Consider the following 22125-nt stretch of genomic DNA (forward strand, 5'->3'; position numbering starts at 1 on the left):
ATGATCTCTAAGGAAATGGTATCGAATTTCAATATGCTTGGTTTTTGAATGCTGGATTGGATTTTTGAAAATGTATATAGCACTGGTGTTGTCGCATTTAATAGGAATATGGTCATATACCAGCCCAAAGTCCTCAAGTTGTTGCTTAATGTAGAGCGTTTTGATGAGCACTGAAAAGTGCGTATTTAAACCCCTTGAGCTTAGGTATTATAGGACCTTTATCTATATTATTTTACCGTTTTGTATTAATTTCGTGTTATTTCCATTTTTAAGTACTTATCCCCAAAATAAGCTAACTCAGTCAAATAAGAACATAATTGAAGCAATTCTGGGATGAATCAAAGAAAGGAGCGAAGTAGAGCAAAAGGAAGCAAAGGGTGGAATTTCAGCAACTTCGATCGATCTCAAGAAAAGTTCGATTGATCCAACTTTCATTGTCACGCCCCGAATTTTTCTAAATAAAATTCTCGATTTATTCAAATCAAAATACTTCATAAAAGACAACCAGGATCTCAAAAGAAATAAAATATCCTTTATTGATACAAAATCAATCAAATTTCCTCAAATAAATAAGACAACATCTCAAATTAATTAAATTGATACTAAATCAATTTCCTCAAATAAATACAGAAAATTCTCTAAATAAAATAATTTAATTCCTCAACTCCTATTCTTCCACCTAATCCCGCAACTAGCAATCCAAGCTTATCCTCGGTACCTAAAACTGTAGGGGGGGTGAGACGGGGGAAGTCCCAGTAGGAAAAACCATAACAAGAATCTCAAAGTGGTTTCATGAAAATTAATTCGCAAAATATAAATATATTTTTAAACAAAAAATATATATATGCAATTTAACAAAACAGCATTAACAAAATATTTGAGGTAAAATCACCCAGGCAATTCAAGGTATAAAGAACCCTACTCTTTAAAAGAATAAATCAATACTGGATCATCATGCCTCAAGTCCATCTCGGCTCTCTGCTCAAATAAAATCTCGGCCCTTTGCCCTTTAATTTTTCTCTTCTGTTTACTCACCAAAACAGACTAATATATATAGGCAAATGACATAGCACAACAAGTCACCATACAACAAAATCAAAACAATTGCAAACTTATCACTAAGTGGACCCCGCGCGACACCATCATCACAGTTCTTGCTTTATCTTACTTTCTGCAGACACTTGCTGCCACTTTCTTTCTCTAATTTTTCTTTACATTAATTGTATACATGATACCCATGTGCACAAAGCAGTATTTTACCAAAATATCAACTAATAGGCCCACCACTAACACCATTTCAAACTTTTTTTTCTTTTCTTGCATTTTCGGATGGGTGCAGTCCTTCAGCAGACATCACAAATGAAACTATATGTATATACATATTCAATGTAACAAATCAAGACCCATAATATCTCATTTAATGGGGCCCATTATCATCATCAATTTCGCCCCCTTTTTCCTCCTACTTCGGCAGCCACAAATTCATCTGACAAAAACAAATACACAATGTCTCTCTAAAATATCATTCTGTAAAAACCTTTGGCCCAAAAGTCATTAGTGGGACCCAAAAAAAAAAAAAAAAAAAAACCATCACAATCTTTCTTCATTTCTAATTTCACTGGCAGTGTATGTTCTTTGCACAAAATAAATATAATATATATATATATATATATATATATATATAATTGTAACTAATTTAATTCCTTAAAATGGGACCCGCAAGCAAGCAAACCATATCCTTTTTTCCATTTCTCACTTCCCACTTCGGCAGCCCACCATTTTCCTTCCATCAGATATTTATATTTATATATATATATATAATTGTGTAACCAAATCGCATTAATTCGGCTGCCTCCAACAGATGATACAAAATATAAATTGTAAATCTCCAATTAAAACAAAATAATCAATTTGCAATTGATAAGCCTTATATCATAATTAATCAAATTAATTATAACAACAAAAATTAAACCCATTAAATCTTTTAATTGGGTAAATCTCCAATTCAATAATCAATAATCAATAATCCAACCTCCAATTGGTAAATCTCCAATTAAAACAAAATAATAAATTTTGTTGACAACTAAAAATCAAGAGTATAAAATTTAAAATCTTAAAAAAAAAAATCCGGGTTGTCACATTCATCGATCTCAGCACTTCAAGATGGATCTGAGCTATGTTGTTCCTATTCAAAAATCTCAAAGTTCGATCTATCCAACCTCATTCTATGATTGATCGAACCATCTTGTCCTTATCCAAATGACTGATCTTATCTAGTTGTACCACCTACCAACCACTTTTGTCCTTTTCCCAAAAATATCTTCAAAATATCTCAGATTTGTTTTTATCCAAAAAGCCGCCGCCATTGAGGATCGATCCAACTTAAATTCGATAGATCTCAGCCATGTTCGATCGATCGTACCTCAAGTTCGATCTATCGAACCTCCCAAATCCCGAGAAAAATCCAAATTCCAGCTCATTAAAAGTTGTCTCGTATCCAATCATTAGAGGAATATTGGTGTATGAGCCCAACTCATTTGGGGTGATTTTTGACCTACCTATATAAGGAATATGAGCCACTTTTTGAGAGAGCCTTTTTTGATATACTTTAATACATATACTTAAGGAGGAAGAAAAGAGGAGGAGGAGGCTAGAGACACCATTGGAAACTCTTCATAAACCAAGGAGCATATTTTTTCCATGGAGCTTGCCCTTGAGGGTTAGAAGACATCATCCATAAGTGGCTAGACATCGTCTTGGGGCTAGAGTTGGCCCTAAGCATACTTTCTACTTCTTGATTTATGTATTTTTGAGGGGATTTGTATTGTGATTCATGTCTTGACACTTTTATATATATAGATCTTGTTTCTTCAATGATTTATGTGGTTTAATACTTCTAATTGATCATTTCATTCTATCCATATGTTTATGTATGGTAGAATAGATGTTCATGTGTTTATCTCTATTTCTTATGTTATTGATGCATGTCTATGTGTGTTGATGCTATAGATGTAGAGATTTTTAAGACATAGTGCTTAATGTCATGTTCTTGTGGTTTATTTGATGGTTCATACTCATTTCTTGATATATTGTACCTCTCCCTTAGTTTAATTAGCTTAATTTCATGCCATCAGCTTAGTTATAGTGTTGTTGTTAAATGGGAGGACAATCCATACTTGCTGTTGATGTTCCATACTTATGAAAAGTAAGTAACATATATCTCTAACCTTGTGATGTGTTTGGATTGTGAGCTTAAAGAAAGGATTAATGACTTAATTTGATATGTTGTGCTATCCACCATGTTGTTTAGACAATAAATGCTTAATTTGTTATCCATGCTTGTTAGAACAACCACATACACATACTTTGTTGCAATACATGTTTTTCCCCTCATTAATCATTCATTAAAGGTGTAGAAAAGCTATGCTTAGTGGTGATCTCTAAACCCCAAGATCTATCTCTCTTTTATTCTCTCTATTGCATTATTGTTTACTTAGTTTAATTTGCATTTAGTTTAATTCAACCAACCAACCACTATTTTGATTACTCGATCTACTAACCCTAATTTTGATTTCTCAACCTAGTGCGACCCTCAATCCCTTGGGACGATCCCTACTCACCCTAGCTATATTTTTTGTGAAAGGTAGTAGTGGCAATTTCTAAATGTAAAACTTGGCCACATTGCATAAACTTTTTGGGTTTGACGACTATCCAAACACCACGTTTGAGCACAACAACTTCCCGCAACCACATATTCAGCTTTCGTCATTGATAAGGCTACTGAATTTTGCTTCCTACACGACTAAGACACTAGGGATTGTCTTAGAAAATGGCAAGTCCAACTAGTGTTTTTTCGTAAGTGCCAAATATTACACATTTTAACACTTGAGCTAGGGTTTTTTAGTCCATTCATCTATTTTACTTTTTTGTTTTAGTTCTAAATTGTGTTTTTGTCTATTTTAGGTCAATATGGTTTAAACAGGTTAAAAAGTGCTTATTAGCCGCTTTTTTAGAATCAAGAAGAAAATTCGGTAAAAGTCAAAAAAAATTGCCCCAGACAATCTTCGATCGATCGAAGGAGTTCCCGATCAATAGACCAGATCTTCGATCGATCGAAGTGAAAGCGGTGCAAGCTCAGTGGATAATGTCGCCAGTTGTCAAAATATCTTTGCCACGTCATCTTCGATTGATCGAAATGAGCATCGATCCATCGAAGCTATCTTTGATCGATTAAAAGTACTGCTTGCCGTGAGCTGTTTTATTCCTGAGTGTGCTCGTACTCTACCAACTTTTGTAGGTGCGAGATTTGCACCAATCAAAGGCCAATTTTTTACTTAGAGACCACTTAAGGGAGCTAGTATTGAATGTAATTGAACCAATTCTATAGGGTTCCACTAGTTGCTCCAAGTTAGATTCCAACTTTTGTTACAGAATTAGTATAGTTTTCTCTCTCTAGACTAGGATTTTGGAGCAAAGCAAAGAGGAATAAGATGGTGCCTACATTGAAAAGAGCCCTTGAGGGTTGGATGACAACAACTATGAGTGGCTAGATCCTTCTCTTGGGGCTAGAGATAGCCCCCAGGCTTGCTTCCTAAACTTAGTATTTTGTAGTTTTTGGGAATTTTTGTTGTAAATGATGTTTTGAGATTATATATAGATCTTGTGTTCTTACATGATTTGTATGAATAAATGCTTCCAATTGATCTTTTAATTCTATTCATATATCTATGTATGTTAGAATGAATGTTCATGTGCTTATCACTAGATTTTATGAGTTTGATACATGTCTATGTGTATTGGAATTATAGATCTAGCGATGGTCTAGGCATAGTGCTTAATTGACTACTCTTGGGGTTTGTTTGATGGATTATGCTTATTTCTTGATGAATTGTGCTACCTATTTAGCTTAATTAGTTTAATTTCCTTGTCATTAGTATAATTATAGTGTAGTTGCTTTAAATTCCTAAATAGGTAAACAATCCATGCTTGTTGTTTGATGATCTATGCTTATGAGTGCAAGTAGTACATTTTTCTAGATTTTTATGTGTATTAATTGTGAGTTTATTGAATGGTTAATGGCCTAATTTGATAGGTTGTGCTACTTACCTGATTGATTAGACAATTTATGCTTATTTTACCATCCATGCTTAGTATCTCAATTAATAGCACACATACTTATTTTACAACACGGAATCCCCCTAAATTAACAAATGCTAAATGTTTAGTGAAGTAAAGTTTAGTGGTGAACTCTATGCCCCAAGAGTTATCTCTCATTGTCTACACCTTAGTTTTAGATCAATTTTTAATTTGCATGTTTTTAATTGAATCATTAGCTTAATTTAACCAATCAAACCCCTATTTGATTGCTCGACCTAATAATCCAATTTTGATTCCGCAATACCTTGCAAATCCCTTAGGACAATCCCTACTCACTCTTGTTACATTAGTAGTAGTAGTAGTAGTGGTTTTTATAAATTTAAATTTGACCAAAAAGGCTTTTTTTTAACCACAATCACACAATTTTGGCATATGCAAGCGACCCTGTCAAGTTTTGGCACCATTGCCGGGGACTAGCAATGCCGTATTAGGAATTGAATAGGAATTAGTACTCTTTTGATCCTTGCTTTATTTTATTTTTATTTTGTTCTCACTTTCTTACTCTTGATTGGTTAGGTACTTAAAGCAAAGAAAAGTAAGCAAATGAGCCTCAAAGCAAAGCATAAAAAGCATAAAAATTAAATTGCAAAAGCAAAGCAAAAAGAATCTTGAAAATTCTTGAAGTTGCTTAAGGACCTTTTGTGAGCGTTTCTAAACTCCAGTTGCTTAATTAATCATCGGCCCATATGGAGGCATTTTATTTTATTGTAGATCATCGGCCCATGCGGAGGCAACTTAATTTCTTCCATTGTTTAATACCATGGGAGTATGGGAACAATGTATGTGGAGGAGTGTTGTTGATTGATTTGTATTGTGGAAGAGAAGTTTAATTGCTCTTTGTTGTGATTGTTGTTGGTGTGTTGACTAAATCTTGCATGGTTCTCTCTACTCTTCATCATTATCACTCCAATGGAAAACCTCCATGACAATCTTGGTTATCTAGACCCAAATTTCATTAACCATCCACTTCTTGGTCAATTTCGTGCCAAAATTCAAGCTCCGAATCCTTTAATGGTCCTTCGTGATCACTACACTCCCAAAGTGTACCATGCACCGACTTGCATCATGCTTCCTAATTTTAGGGCCAACCATTATGAAATCAAACCCGAGACCATTCAAATGTGTCCATTGTTCTATGGGTTAGATAATGAGGAACCAAATAAACATTTGGGTGAGTTCCTTAAAGTGTGCTCCACCGTGAGATACACGGATGTTCCTAAAGAAATCCTTAGGTTGATTTTCTTTCCCTTCACTCTTAAGGCAAAATATTGGTTTAATAATTTGGGGGTGAATACAATAACTTCTTGTACCCAAATGCTAGTGTGCTTTGTCGTGTGTGCAGCCAAATTTGTGCAAGAGAGATATATTGGACTAAGATAAGTGTGGCCAAGTTTTACATTTATAATTTGCCATTACTACCTTTCACTAAAAATATAGTTGGGCGAGTAGGGATCGTCCCAAGGGATTGGTGGGTCGTATTAGGTTGTGAAATCAAGATTAGGGTTAGTAGGTCGAGTGATCAAAAAATTGGTTGGTGATTGAATTATACTAAGATGCAATTTAAACTAAAGTAAATAATTAAATGCAATTGAGAGAGAATAAGAGAGAGAGATCTTGGGGTTTAGAGATCACCATTAAGCATAGCTTTTCTACACCCTTAATGAATGATTAATGAGTAGGAAAACATGTATTGCAACAATAATGTGTGTGTGTGTGGCTGTTTCAACAAGCATGGATGACAAATTAAGTATATATTGTCTAAGCAACATAGTGGATAACACAATATATCAAACTAAGCCATTAATCCTTTCTTTAAACTCACAATCCAAACACATCACAAGGTTAGAGACATATGCTACTTGTTTTCATAAGTACGGAACATCAAACAACAAGCATGGATTGTCCTCCCATTTAATATCTATATTACAACTACACTACAATTAAGCTAATGGCATGAAATTAAACTACTTAAACTAAGGGAGAGGCACAATCCATCAAGAAATGAGTATGAACCATCAAATAAACCACAAAAGCATTCTATTAAGCACTATGTCTTGACAATCTCTAGATCTATAGCATCAATACACATAGACATGCATCAATAACACAAAATCTAGAGACAAACACATGAACATCTATTCTAGCATACATAGACATATAGATAGAATGAAATGATCAATTGGAAGCATTAAACCACACAAATCATTGAATAAACAAGATCTATGTATATAAAAATGTCAAAACATATATCACAATACAAATCCCCTAAAAAATACATAAATTAAGATGTAGAAAGCATGCTTGGGGCTAACTCTAGGCCCAAGAGGATGTCTAGCCACTCATGAATGGTGTCTTCCAACCCTTAAGGGCTAACTCTATGGTAGAAATCGCTCATCTTCTTGGTTGATGGAAGAACTCCAAGCTTGTGTCTCTAGCCTCCTCTCTTCTTTTCTTCATCACTAAGAATATGATATGTCAATTGTGTCCGAAGTCTCTCTAGTGTCTCTATGTATGTATGCTCTCAAGAATGGCTCATATTCCTTATATAGGTAGGTTAAAATGTCACCCCCAATGACCTGGGCTCGTACATCAATATTCCTCCCAATGATTGGATATGAGACAACTTTTAATAAGCTGAAAATTGAATTTTCTCGGGCTTGAGGAAGTTCGATCAATCGAATTTGTGGTGAGATCGATCGAACATGGCTGAGATCTATCGAACTTAAGTTAGATCGATCCTTTATGGCGGCGCCTTTTTGGATAAAGACAAATCTGAGATATTTTGGGGAATGAGACAAAAGTGGTAGGTGTGGTGGTACAACTGAATAAAATGGAATCTTTTCGATCGATCTGAGAATTGTTGAATCAATCAAACTTTGTGGGATTTTCGGATAAGGACAAAAGAGCTTGGATCCATCTTGAAATGTCTAGATCGATGAACTTTCAATTGATCGAATATTTCCTGAGATCGATCAAACTTGCTAAATTTCCACCACTTGCTTCCTTTTGCTCCCACTTTGCTCATTTCTTTGATTCATCTCAAGATTGCTTCAATTATGCTCTTATTTGGCTGAGTTAGCTTATTTTGGGGATAAGTACCTGAAAATGGAAATAATACAAAATCAATCTAAAGCAAAAAAATAAGATAGATAAAGGTTCTAGAATACCTAAGCTTAAGGGGTTTAAATGCGTACTTTTCAGTGTTCATCAAATGCAAAATGAATTTTTTAAAAAAATACTACCCCGTGAGTCTAAGTAATTCAATGAGAACAATCATTAGAGAATTTTCCCGCGTGGAGGGAGAACTTCTACATGAAGTTTGGGAGAGATTGAATGACTTCTTAAGGAAATGTCCACATCATGACACTCTAAAGTGGCAAGTTGTTCAATATTTCTATAAGAGCTTATCCGATGCCCACAAGGACAAAGCGGATGCTTCATGTGGAGGTTCATATTTTGGAAAACATAATGATGACATTTGGCGTCTCTTTGAAATTATGAGTGAGAATTTAATGTAGAAATCTCAATCTTCTCGGGTGAGTCAGACTTTAAATATGGGTGTGAAGAACTTAAATTTGTGTCAAGTGGAAGGTCCAATGGAGATTGTTGCCAAAGTCAAAACTCTTACCCAAAGACTTGATTAATTCTTATTGAGTCAAAAACTAGCAATTCAATCATTCTAATCTCCCCATCCTCACAATGAAGTGTGTATGACATATTCTAGTGTACTCCATAATACTTTCAATTGTCCCATGGACATACTTAAAGTACACAACATGAACAAGTTAATATTACATTCACCCATCCTTCTTCTAATGCTTATATTCTGGTATAGATTAAGATCTCAAGTCCACCTTAAAATCAAAATTTTCAAAAAAAGTATGTGTCTCTTCATGTGAGAAATGCAAATTCTCAAGGATTCCATCCATCTTCTTTTCATCATCAAAAGATGAACCATTTTTCTCATTCTCAAGCTTATAATCCTCAAGTAGACTCTCATCAATCTCAAGCACTTTCTAGCAATCCCACCTTTGAGGATAAAGTTTTGGTGGCCTTGGATGGCTTAGAAGTGAACACTAAATTGTTGCACTCTTATTCTCATTCTATCTCGAAGCTTGAATCCTAAATCGGGGTGATAGTTAATTCCATGAATGCAAGAGAGATTGAGAAGTTGCCTAGTCAACCCGAGAGCAACACCAAGGCACATTACATGGTGGAAGAAAATCCTACATTGAGATGTTCTCCACTTGAGCAAGTGCAAGCTATCACCACTTTAAGAAGTGGTTGAAAAATTGATAATAGGGTAGAAAGGTCAAGTGAAGATAGTGAACCGGTGCAACCAAGTGTTGGCACCCATCCCGTTTCTGATCCTATTCTTACTTTCTTGGATGAAAGTGGTTCCACTAAGAATCCTCCATCTTCTTTATCATCTCCTTAAGTAAGAAAATCACATGAGCCAATAGCTCCATTCTCGCATGCATTGAGAGACTTCACCATTTGGGAACACAAGAGGGAAAAATTCATGATATGATGGAAGTTTTTAAACAAGTCAATATAAATCTTCCTCTCTTAGATGCTATTGTGCAAATTCCTCCATATGCAAAATTCTTGAAAGACCTATGCACTCAAAAGAGAAAGAATAAGGGACAAAGCCCTAAAAAAGTGCTCCTCACTAAGCAAGTGAGCTTCGTTCTTCTCCATAACACTCCTCCTAATTTCAAAGATCCCGGTGCTCCCACCATTATATGTGTGATTGGAAATCATGAGGTTCGTAAAGCTTTTCTTGACTTAGGAACAAGTGTTAATTTGATTCGTTACTCCGTGTATGTCCAACTAGGTTTGAGTGATTTGAAGCCAACTACGGTGGTGCTTCAATTGGCCGATAGATCTACAAAAAAGCCAAAGGGTATGGTTGAGGACATTATCATTAAGGTTGACAAGTTCTATTTTCTGGTTGATTTTATTGTTCTAGATACTTGATGAGCGCTAAATATGTACATATGTGACCTCCTAAATATACGTATGTTAAGGCCTAAAGTGATAAAAGTATCCATAGTTAGACTGATTTATGTTTAATGTGTGTTTATAGGTACTTTCCCAGAGAAATGGTTAAAATCGGGACTTTATGATGATATCAAAGTTTATAGAGTCATTGTCAGTCATTCAGAGTAAGCCGAGAGCTTAAATGGTGAAGTTTGAAGAAATTCATTTAGGGGTAGTTGGGAAGACCACTTACCCTTGGTTGAGTTTGCCTACAACAACAGTTACCGAACTAGTATTGGCATTGCACCTTTTGAGGCGTTGTATGGCAGACCTTGCAGATCTCCAGTTTGTTGGACCGAGGTAGGTGATACAGTCACCTTAGGTCCTGACATTGTCATTGAGACTACAGAGAAGATTAAGCTGATTCGGCAGCGGTTGGCTACAACTTAGAGCAGGCAGAAGAGTTATACTGATAAAAGGAGGAGATCCTTATCTTTCGAGGTAGGGGACAACGTCTTTCTCAAGATTTCTCCATGGAAGGGACTTCTGAGATTTCGACAGATGGGCAAGTTTTCTCCTAGGTTCATAGGACCATTTCAGATTTTAGAGCGCTTTGGTGAAGTTGCTAATCGTTTGGCATTGCCGCCAGACTTGGACAGAGTTCATGACGTCTTTCATGTATCTATGTTGAGGAAGTATGAGCCGGATCCATCGCATGTTTTACGGTGGACAGATGTTGTTGTTGATGAGGATGTGACCTACGAGGAGGGTCCAGTCCAGATTCTTGATTCACGAGAGCAGGTTTTGCTGACCAAGACCATCCCATTGGTTAAAGTTTTGTGGAGACATCATGGTGTTGAGAAGGCTACCTGGGAGCTCGAGCAGGAGGTTAGCTCTCGGTATCCCCATTTGTTCTCTCTTTCAGGTATGGCTCGATTTTGGGGATGAAATCCTTTTAAGGAGGGTAGGTTGTAATGACCCAGACGTTTTCCTCCTTTTTCATTTTTGGTGATTTTCTTTTTTCGCCTTTTTCTTAATTTGTCTTTTACTCGTTTATCATTTTTCCTTGCTTAACCTCACTTCGGGTGTTCAGATTTGATTCCGGTTTTACATGCATTCATGATACTTGATTTCCATGACATTGGTATTTTCATTTTTGTTGAAAAGCATGCTAGTTGCATTTATTTTTCGTAAAGGGCATGAATGCATACTTTATTGCAATTATTCATAACTTGAGGGGTTTTTGTGTAATTATGTAAAATAATTATTTTTCGTTTGAGCGACCTTTTTGTAATTTATTTTAGAAGATATTTTGAAAAAGGACCATTTTGTAATTTTTGAAAAATGTGACAAGTGTCACACTCTCATGGAGCCATTTGTTGGCATTTAGGTGAAGAGACTTGGCACCATGACCTCTTGACATTTGGTGGGTGAAGATTCATCCATGTGTTGGCCTTAGATTGGTGCACATGTAACCATTGATTGTTGATAAGTGTAAGCTTAGGATTAAGTCTTGGAAAAGGCATTGGATTGTTGACAAGCGTAAGCTTAGGATTAAGTCTTAGAAGAGGCATTGGATTGTGACAAGTGTAAGGCCATGATGTAGTCTTGCATTGTGTCTGTGTGTGAGAGGTAGTGCAAGAGCACATAGTGAGTGGAGGATCTCTAGCCCTTCCACTCACTATTTTTACACTTTACTTTCTTCATTTTGTTATCTCACATGAACCCTAACAAATCCACCATTGGAGGAAAGATTAGTTCATAGCTTACCCCTTCAATTTGGCTCACTTCCATACACCTTAGACTAAGAACCTTGGGAGAGAAAAGTTTCCTCTCACTTCCCTCTTCAAGAACCCTAAACTTGTTTTCCATTTTGTGCTTGGTAACTTGGATTATAGAGATACAATTCTCTATTGAGGTAGAGGTGGTAGTATGTTTATTTTCTAAGTGTTTTGAAATCCTTTGGGGTTTAATATATATTGTATACATGCTTTTAGAATTGTAGTATTGCATACTATAGGAAATCCTTATGATTGACTTAGGATTTCATTGATCAAGCATGTATGTTGTGAATATATCTTGAGTAGGATTGTTGAAGTTGTATAGAATTCTTAATGATTTGAGTTACTATGCTATTGTGATGGTAATCCTACATTCTAGTAGATTACTATTGATAATCATGAGTGTTTTAAAAGCTATTTGCTAAAATGTAAACATTTAGTATATATGGCTTATTGTTGAGGCATGCTTAAATTGATAAGTTAATGATATTGTTTTGTGCATTATATCATGTTAAGAACTTGTCATCTATCATGCCATTCTAGACTTGGAACCCTAAGACATGGTTGTGTGGTTTCGAAGTTCTTGTGCTTGTAAGGTGGTTGATATGCCTTATTATTTATATATATAAGTTTTGAACGTGATATATATTTTGGATTGTCTTAGGACATGGTTACTAGTAACATGGCTAGAGTTTGGCTCTAGTGCGGGAGGTATGAGTTCTCCCCAATTGAGATGGTGCGCACTTAGGGTGGTCTTCCCTGCGGGTTAATGCCCGGAATAACCGTTGAGGTCTTGGCAGAATTCCGAGCTTAGGTGTCCAAGGATTCCACTTTTTTTTATTTCACATTCATTTCCAAGTTGACAATCAATGCTATTTGTAACTTGTAAATTTTGTTATATGCGGTTTGATGTTGTTAAGTACATCCATTTTGATATTGTGTTGCTAAGAAACATTTAAGTTAGCTTAAAATGATCCCTTAGAACACCTTGAACATAGACGTTAAGTGGAATGCTCCCTTGTATTCGTCTATATTGATCTTGCAATGATATTGAAACTTTAGGGTATACGCATATGCTTCTCCTACGAGTAACTTGATTACTCACTATTGGCCTAAGGATCTTATCTAAAGGTCAATCTTATGTTTTAATGATTACAAACCATTAATGATGTTTAAGTAGTAATGTTTTCATTGAGTGATATATAGTTGATCAACATTCAATCCTCAATGATGAGCTAGAAGATCTATTCTAAGCATTCCAAAGCATTCCAAACATTCAAGCAATGGATTCAAGGAAGCATCAAAGTTGCAAGAAATTAAAGAAAAACTCGGACTTCAAAGATCACACAAAGCATTTCAAAGAAAGAAAGCAAGTCTTCATCAAGCCTAAACGATCATGGTCAAAGAATGAAGAAAAGGGTAAATAGGATGGTGAGAGCTTAAGATTCAATGTCAAAGTATATTTGAATATTTTTTGAAGCTCAAAATTATAGGACCATGCATATCATATATCATTCATATGCTCCTATGACCATTAGCAATAGACTAGGAACTTCATTTATATATATTGTCATATGAAATCTTTGCTAAGAAAGAACTAGTTCAAGTTTGATAAGCTTTGAAAGAACTCATTTTTTAAGCTAGAAATTCTAGGACCATGCACATTAATCATTATATTTATTTTGGTCTCTAAAAAGAAAAGGAAAAGGTATTGAATTAATTTTTCATCTTTAAAGCCTTTGTTGCCAAAATTTGGTAAATGACTCTAGGACACAATGCACTTGAAATTTATCATCTTCATATGTCCCTAGACTCTTAGAAATAGGCCTTGAACTTAATTGAATCATTCATCAAAGTCCTAGGTGCTAGAAAGATGGATATCTCAAAAGAAGCTATTTTCAGCTTAGAAAATTTTAGACCAGCTTGCACTAAAACTGCTATAATTATTTGTGTAGAAAATTTCAGGCCAGTGGCATTGGAAAGCTAACTTCGAGCCCTTGAGTTTAGACTCAAATTTCACCTAAATTGGATTAATAATGACTGAGATATGAGCTTCACAAAATACCTGATTCTGCTCTGTGAAAATTCTGACTAGGGTGCACTTAAATAGCCATAACTTTTTCTATGGTTGGAATTTTTGAGCAAGGCCGGTGGTTTTAGATAGCCGACTTCAAGAAAATAAATTTAGACTCAAATTTCACCTTATTTGGAGTTTCATGGACTGAGTTATGTCCATTTGAAGTCATGCACTTTCTTCTGTCCAATTTAGCAGCAGCCTTCATGAAGCAAGAGCAGCCTCTATAAGAAATAGAGCCAGCTCTCTCAAAGAATACAGAAGGCTCAATGAAAAACTAGAGAAGGCTCTACAAAATTAGAGATGGCTCAGGAAAGTAAAGAAGGCTCAATGAAAAACTAGAGAAGGCTCTACAAAATTAGAGAAGGCTCAAAAAAGTAGAGAAGGCTCTACAAAACTAGAGAAGGCTCCATTTTTCTATTGAGCTATCTCCATTTTAGAAAAAGAGCCTGCTCCACTTTTTTAATGGAGCCGCCTCCATTTGAAATTGAGCCGCCTCCACTTTTGCAAAAAGCCGGCTCCTTTGAGGGTTTTGAATTACAACGGCAATTTTTCTGCATTTAATTCCTCCAACTACTTCTAACAGCTATATTGAGCTACGAATTTCTTTATATATATAGAGGGCTTGTCTGCAAACTATATACACCATTTTAAGAGACATTATATTACGTTGCAAAGAGAGCTTTTGTTCTCAATCTTCTCTTCATCTCTCTCATTTCACTCTTATTCTATCTTGAGAGATTCCAGTAAAGATTAAAAAGGCTTTTGCTCTTGTTTAAATCTTCATAGAGTTTTTGCTCTATTATACACTTGAGAGATTCTATTGAATTCATATGATCTTATTTTCTTCACATATTTCATCTTCTCTCATTCATTTCATTCATAGGGTTTGAGCTTCATTTATATTCATCAATACTCTAGTTATGAGCTAAAAATTGTACTACTATCTTTGAGAGATTCATTGTACACTTCATTTCTATTACAAGTTATTGTAAAGGGTTGGTGTGACCCAAAAGGAAGCCTAGGAGAAGGGTGTTCTCCTAGCAAGAAAGAGAAACAAGGTCTTGCTTCAATTGAAGGTTTTGCTCTCCACCATTAAGGAGAAGCTCTAAGGAATTTGGGAAGTCTCAAGAGGGATCTTGAGCCGAGGAGTAGGAGTTTTCGAACCTCGCAAAAATCACCGTGTTATAGTTTGTAATTTCTCTTCTCTTATCTCTTTTACAATTGTGTTATAAATTGTTTACTTTCATATCTTGATTTCATATATTGATTATTGCACAATAGGTTATATTGTTGATTTACTTATAAAAAAAAAAAGGTTATATTGTTGATTAGAAATTGTATTTCTATAATTTGTGAAAATTGGCCATTGACTCTATTCACCCCCCCTCTAGAGTCAATTCTTGGGTAACAATTGGTATCAGAGCCTAAACTCTATTAAAGGACTTAACCGTCTTAGAGTACGATCATGGCCAATAATAGTAGTATCACACACTTAGAAGGTTATCCCATTGATAAACCTCCTTGTTTTGATGGAAATGATTATATTTATTGGAAAATTAGAATGAGGGCCTTCTTAAAAAGTATTGATATTGATTTATGAAAAGTTGTACAAAATGATGGTCATATCCCAACCAAAGTTATTGAAGGGAATGAAATTCCTAAATTAAAAGGTGAATGGGATGAAAATGATCATAGATTAATACAATGCAATACTTTAGCCATATGCCATCTTTATTGTGCATTAAGCAAAAATGAGTTCAATAAGATTATCTTTTATAAAACGGCTAAAGAAATATGGAACTCACTTGAATTAGCCTATAGAGGATCAATTAATGGTGAGGAATCATACATGCCTATGCTTATTGAAAAAGATGTTGCTTCCATCATAAATGAAAATGAATTAGTTAGTGAGATGTATTCTAGTTCTACTAACATTACTAATCATTTGAATTTTTTTAGTAGAACTTACTCTTCTTCCTATATTAAAGAAAATAAAGCAACTCAAAAGAAGAGTATAGCTTTCCAAGCTCCTAGCAAAGAAGCAAGTTACATCAAAGAGGTGGTCAATCTTTGTCTCATGGCCAATGAAGAGGAGGTAAATTCTAATCATGAATCCTTTGATTTAGAAACTTCCTATAATGAATTAGTTGATGAGCATAATGATTTACATAATGCATTTAAAGAGTTACATGGTGTGCTAGAAACAATGCTTGTGAAATGTGCTTCGTTTAAAAAGGAAAACCATGATCTCTTTCAAAGACATGAAAAAGTTCAAATGGAAAATGACTCTATGAAAAAGGAAAATTATTATCTTATACAAAAATTAGAAAAGATTCAATTTGAAAATGAGTCATTAAAAAATGAATTGAAATGTGTATTCTCAAAAGAATCTTCATCAATTGATCTTATTTCCGAAAATGTGTCTTTAAATAAAATCATTGATGATCAAAATGACATTTTAGCAAAGTTTACCAAAGAAAAAGAGAATTTGAGTACTATACTTGGAAATCAAAGAGATGTCCTTTTCAAAAATGAGATACAATATGATCCTCACACTAAAGATGCATGGTCGTTAAGAAGAAGAAATCATTTGTATGATCATTTTGTCAAGAGTGGTACCCAATCCTCTAAATGCAATTATTGTAAAAGATTAAGACATAAGATTCATAATTGTCCATTTAGAAAGAAGTTGAGGTCCCAGAAAATTTGGGTTCCAAAAGGAACTTATGCTCCATTACCTAACTCATATGGAATCAAGAAAATTTGGGTACCAAAAGGAGAATATGTAACCTTTCCTTGTAGGATTACTTGATGACATCTTCTTCAATCAAGGATTAGGATGGAAGCATCACACTTGGGGACAAACCCAAGGGCTAGGTTATTGGTTAAACTCCACACAATCTGTCCATACTATGAATTGCTTTGTTGAAATCATTCATATATTGTGGAAATTTTCTTCTATTATAATTCAAGTTTTCATCAATTATGCAAACTATTTTTAGTGCATGATTTTTTTTTGGATTGAAAACTTATTTTTCATGCATTACATTCACATGAATTACTTGTAAATTATGTCTGGAATGATACATCTTAAACAAGAAGATAGATTATGCTTGCTTAGAATGGAAATTGGAATGTCCTCAGAAGAGGAATTTTTTAAGTAAAGCAAAGCAGCAGTAGAGCCAGCTCCATTCAGAAAAGGAGTCGTCTCTTTGAAGAAAAAGAGCCGTCTCTACACAAGGCAGAGCAGTCTCCACAAATGATATCAAATTGCTTGCTCTCGGGATCTCAAAAATGTTAAGAAAGAGCCTGCTCTATAAAAACAACAGCCGGCTCCCCAACCTGCATACAAAATTGGAATAAGAAGAGCCGTCTCTAGAAAAAGGTAGAGTCGGCTCCTTTAGTGTTATTTTCTTCCAACTCTCGGGATCTCCTCTGCAGACAATTGAGCCTGCTCAACAAAATGGAAGAGCAGTCTCCAAAAATTTTCGAGCCGTCTCCCAAAAAAAATTTAAGAGCCGTCTCCACAAATTATCTGAGCCGGCTCCACTCATGTCCTTTTATTCTACTTCCTTTCGACACTTCCTCATTTAAGGTCCTAACAGAATCGTTCTAGAGAGTTAGGAGACTTCATCTTGCTTTGGGTGAATTCCTCCATTTTGTTTGGGCGCTTTCACTGATAAGGGCACTCCATTAATCCACACCATTGCACTGTATCGGGATTTCAAGCAATTGAACTATAGGTTGTTATAAGCCTTGGCATTATCACTATTGGGCATAAACACTTCATTCCATAGAGCTCTTTCGGCTAGGGCACTTCTCCATTCTAATCATCACCATTGATATCGGCCACCGTCGAGGTTCAAAGACCTAACTGAAAGCTACGGCAGCTTTGACCACACCTTATATCACCCACAACCTCCGGCAAGCTTCCCTCTATTTCAGAACTGAGAATTTCAGTCCGCCGACGAGATACAGCTATCTCTATTGATACCGGCGAGAGCTCAATTGAAAGTGGGAAATCAAGAACTCGCCTCTGAAGATCAGTGAGCAGAAGTAGTCCTTGAAGACTTACTGGTGCTTTTCCAGTGAAGACAGACAGAGCAGCTTCAGCTTCCAAACAGAACGGAGAAATAGACCCATTTCTGATGTGCTCAAGTTCAGACCGGTGAATCTTCAAGCTACAAGACTGAGTTCACAACCAGCATACTTTCACCGGTGATTGATCTAGAAACTTCATACATTTCTTCCACTGGTAATAGAACTACGAGTTCAGTGGCCAAATCACAAGTTCCCAGCTGCAATTTCAGTTTGCCGATGAGACATAACTATCTCTATTATTACCGGTGAGCAGAACCAACCAAACCATACCCAACAACCTCCACTGTTTCCGACCAAGCTTCATTTAGTTCATTAATGTCTGGCAAAGCTCCGAGCTAGCACGATCAAGTAGAAGAAGCCTATAGTAGCAGCAGCATGCTCCAGCTGAGGCGAACATCAGTTCCAATTTGTTCCAATCCGACAAACTCAATTGCTGTGTATATCAGTGCGGTCAAGATCTACAGCAGTTCCAGCAAGCTTCAGTCAAATCCAGCAAGCGGTAGAGTCTAATCTATTTTGGCGAGATACACAGTGGCGTCTCAGTCCCGCGAGCCCAAACAATTAGAATTTCAATCCAGTGAAGTTTCCATTGATATCGAAATGAAGAAATCAGCAAGCTTCACTCTCGGGATCTCTTTGATGTAGCAAGAGCCGGCTCCAAATTTACTAAGAGCATGCTTCAAGGACAAATACGGAGCCGGCTCCAACAACTTTTGAGTCGGCTCCCACAATGCTTCTCTAAGTCTCGGGTTCTTAAGTGCATTGTAGGTTGGTTAGACATATTTAATTGATCTCGACACTTCATTTGGAGCATTGTAGTTGACATTTCCAGTAGCAAGAACTCTAGATTGTCTTCATGCAAATTGGGCATCCTACCTAGTAAGTTTCTTTCATTCAATCCACTCAAAGTTTCACATGATCTTAAAAATGATGAGAGAGAGCCGGCTCCTTATAAAATAAGAGCAGGCTCCAAGGAATTTATAGAGCAAGCTCTATACAACATAAGAGCCAGCTCTTATAATGGTTATAAGAATCAATCTCTCGGCATCTCAAGAAGAACACAAGAACAGGCTCCAATAATGCAATGAGCTGGCTCCATCTTTGATGTTAAAATGAGTCTCAGCACTTTCTGTCTTGAGGTCTTGAACTTGAATCACTCCAGAAAGTTTTCCAAAAGCAATAGTGGGTAAGTATCTCGGCTAGAACTCTTGATTGGGCATCTTCATAAGTAAGCTCTCTTCATCACAATTCTCTTTAAAGTTCATGTAACTCTTGCTTTCTAAATGATTTTTAGTAATTAATTTCTAGTAATTAATTTCTAAACTCATCACCTTTAATTCATCATTCTATGAGACCCTTAATTGCAATGTAGCCTTTTTCTTTCACATGTAAAAGACTTATTCTAGCAAGAATTGCTTAGTCTATGGTCTGCAAATTCAAAATTTATGCACAAACTATCATTTGTCCTTTAATTAATCTATTGATCCATTATATATAGATCAAATCTTAGAGATATATTGCACAAATTTTGTTATCAAACCCCATTTGTTTTGAAGTTATCTTTGAATAAATTTTCAACATGTGTTGTCTATGGTTCAATTGGACAGAATATTTCCAGATTCTACTGGATTTCCACTTTTAGGCTGAATTTATCCATTTCAATCTTTAAATTTTGTTACATAAAATTTGTTTTGGGGTTTTCAAGTATAAATTTGTCCTAGCACTCAAATTGACTGAATGTGAAATTTAAACTAGATTGGTTCATTGTTTCAAAATCCTTTTAAGTACCTCTGTTAATCTTCAGTCAAAACTAATTTGAGTCTTGAAATTTTCATTGTATGATAATTGGATTTTTTTTGGAGAATTCTTTCTGTAATTTCAGTCCAAACTCTGAAATATCCATGGCTTCTATAGATGTAAAATGAAAATTTGCTTCAAATTTCTTCTTTTTTGTTTAAATCTTTCAAGTTTCTTATGCTCTACTACTTCAAAATATGGCAAGAAACTAGATTTTCCTCCCACCTTTTTGAGATGACAAAGGGGGAGAAAGATGTGTGATTCATTATGCTTGTTATGCTTTTGCGTATATTGCTTTTCACTTATTTTAGATGCATATTGAAAGGGGGAGTCTTATACACTTTAATGTCTAAAATATTTGTTGTAAAATCAAGCATGCTATGATATTCAAAAAATGCATATTGATAGGGGGAGCATTCTTTCAAATGCAAGTCCACTTTGACAATAAACACATCAATGTTTTGTCATCATCAAAAAGGGGGAGATTGTTGGCCTAAGGATTTTATCTAAAGGTCAATCTTATGTTTTGATGATTACAAACAATTAATGATGTTTAAGTACTAATGTTTTCATTGAGTGATATATAGTTGATCAACATTCAATCCTCAATGATGAGCTAGAAGATCCATTCCAAGCATTCTAAAGCATTCCAAACATTCAAGCAATAGATTCAAGGAAGCATCAAAGTTGCAAGAAATCAAAGAAAAACTCGGACTTCAAAGATCACACAAAGCATTTCAAAGAAAGAAAGCAAGTCTTCATCAAGCCTAAATGATCATGGTCAAAAAATGAAGAAAAGGGCAGATAGGATGGTGAGAGTTTAAGATTCAATATCAAAGTATATTTGAATATTTTTTGGAGCTCAAAATTATAGGACCATGCATATCATATATCATTCATATGCTCCCATGACCATTAGCAATAGACTAGGAACTTCATTTATATATATTGTCATATAAAATCATTGCTAAGAAAGAGTTAGTTCAAGCTTGATAAGCTTTGAAAGAACTCATTTTTTAAGCTAGAAATTCTAGGACCATGCACATTAATCATTATATTTATTTTGGTCTCTAAAAAGAAAAGGAAAAGGCATTGAATTAATTTTTCATCTTTAAAGCCTTTGTAGCCAAAATTTGGTAAATGACTCTAGGACACAATGCACTTAAAATTTATCATCTTCATATGTCCCTAGACTCTTAGAAATAGGCCTTGAACTTAATTGAATCATTCATCAAAGTCCTAGGTGCTAGAAAGATGGATATCTCAAAAGAAGCTATTTTCAGCCTAGAAAATTTCAGACCAGCTTGCACTAAAACTGCTATAATTATTTGTGTAGTTGGAATTTTTACACAAGGCCAGTGGCATTGGAAATCTAACTTCGAGCCCTTGAGTTTAGACTTAAATTTCACCTAAATTGGATTAAAAATGACTGAGATATGAGCTTCACTAAATACCTGATTTTGCTCTGCGAAAATTCTAACTAGGGTGCACTTAAATAGCCATAACTTTTTCTATGGTTGGAATTTTTGAGCAAGACTGGTGGTTTTAGATAGCCGACTTCAAGAAAATAAATTTAGACTCAAATTTCACCTCATTTGGAGTTTCATGGACTGAGTTATGTCCATTTGAAGTCATGCACTTTCTTCTGTCCAATTTAGCAGCAGCCTTCATGAAGCAAGAGCATCCTCTATAAGAAATAGAGCCAGCTCTCTCAAAGAATAGAGAAGGCTCAATGAAAAACTAAAGAAGGCTCTACAAAATTAGAGACGGCTGAGGAAAGTAGAGAAGGCTCAATGAAAAACTATAGAAGGCTCTACAAAATTAGAGAAGGCTCAAGAAAGTAGAGAAGGCTCTACAAAACTAGAGAAGGCTCCATTTTTCTATTGAGCCATCTCCATTTCATAAAAAGAGCCTGCTCCACTTTTTTAATGATGCCGCCTCCATTTGAAATTGAGCCGCCTCCACTTTTGCAAAGAGCCAGCTCCTTTGAGGGTTTTGAATTATAACGGCAATTTTTCTGCATTTAATTCCTCCAACTATTTTTAACAGCTATATTGAGTTACGAATTTCTTTATATATATAGAGGGCTTATCTGCAAACTATATACACCATTTTAAGAGACATTATATTACATTGCAAAGAGAGCTTTTGTTCTCAATCTTCTCTTCATCTCTCTCATTTCACTCTTATTCTATCTTGAGAAATTCCAGTAAAGATTAAAAGGGCTTT

The 22125-nt window shown here is 35.3% G+C and overlaps 1 long non-coding RNA gene across 1 annotated transcript; it reads right to left on the bottom strand.

Moving 5' to 3' along the window:
- Positions 1-512: 512 nt before the first annotated feature.
- On the bottom strand, positions 513-1048 carry LOC132267648 (uncharacterized). Its single transcript, XR_009469034.1, has 2 exons — positions 923-1048; positions 513-718 (listed from the first exon to the last, which is right to left on the bottom strand). It is a non-coding gene; the product is annotated as an uncharacterized LOC132267648 (long non-coding RNA).
- Between the last annotated feature and the right edge of the window lie 21077 nt (positions 1049-22125).

The sequence above is a fragment of the Cornus florida genome, unplaced genomic scaffold (assembly GCF_030987335.1).
Source record: "Cornus florida cultivar Cherokee Brave unplaced genomic scaffold, ASM3098733v1 CherokeeBrave_3.0.0_Hap2_Chr07, whole genome shotgun sequence".
Lineage (NCBI taxonomy): Eukaryota > Viridiplantae > Streptophyta > Magnoliopsida > Cornales > Cornaceae > Cornus > Cornus florida.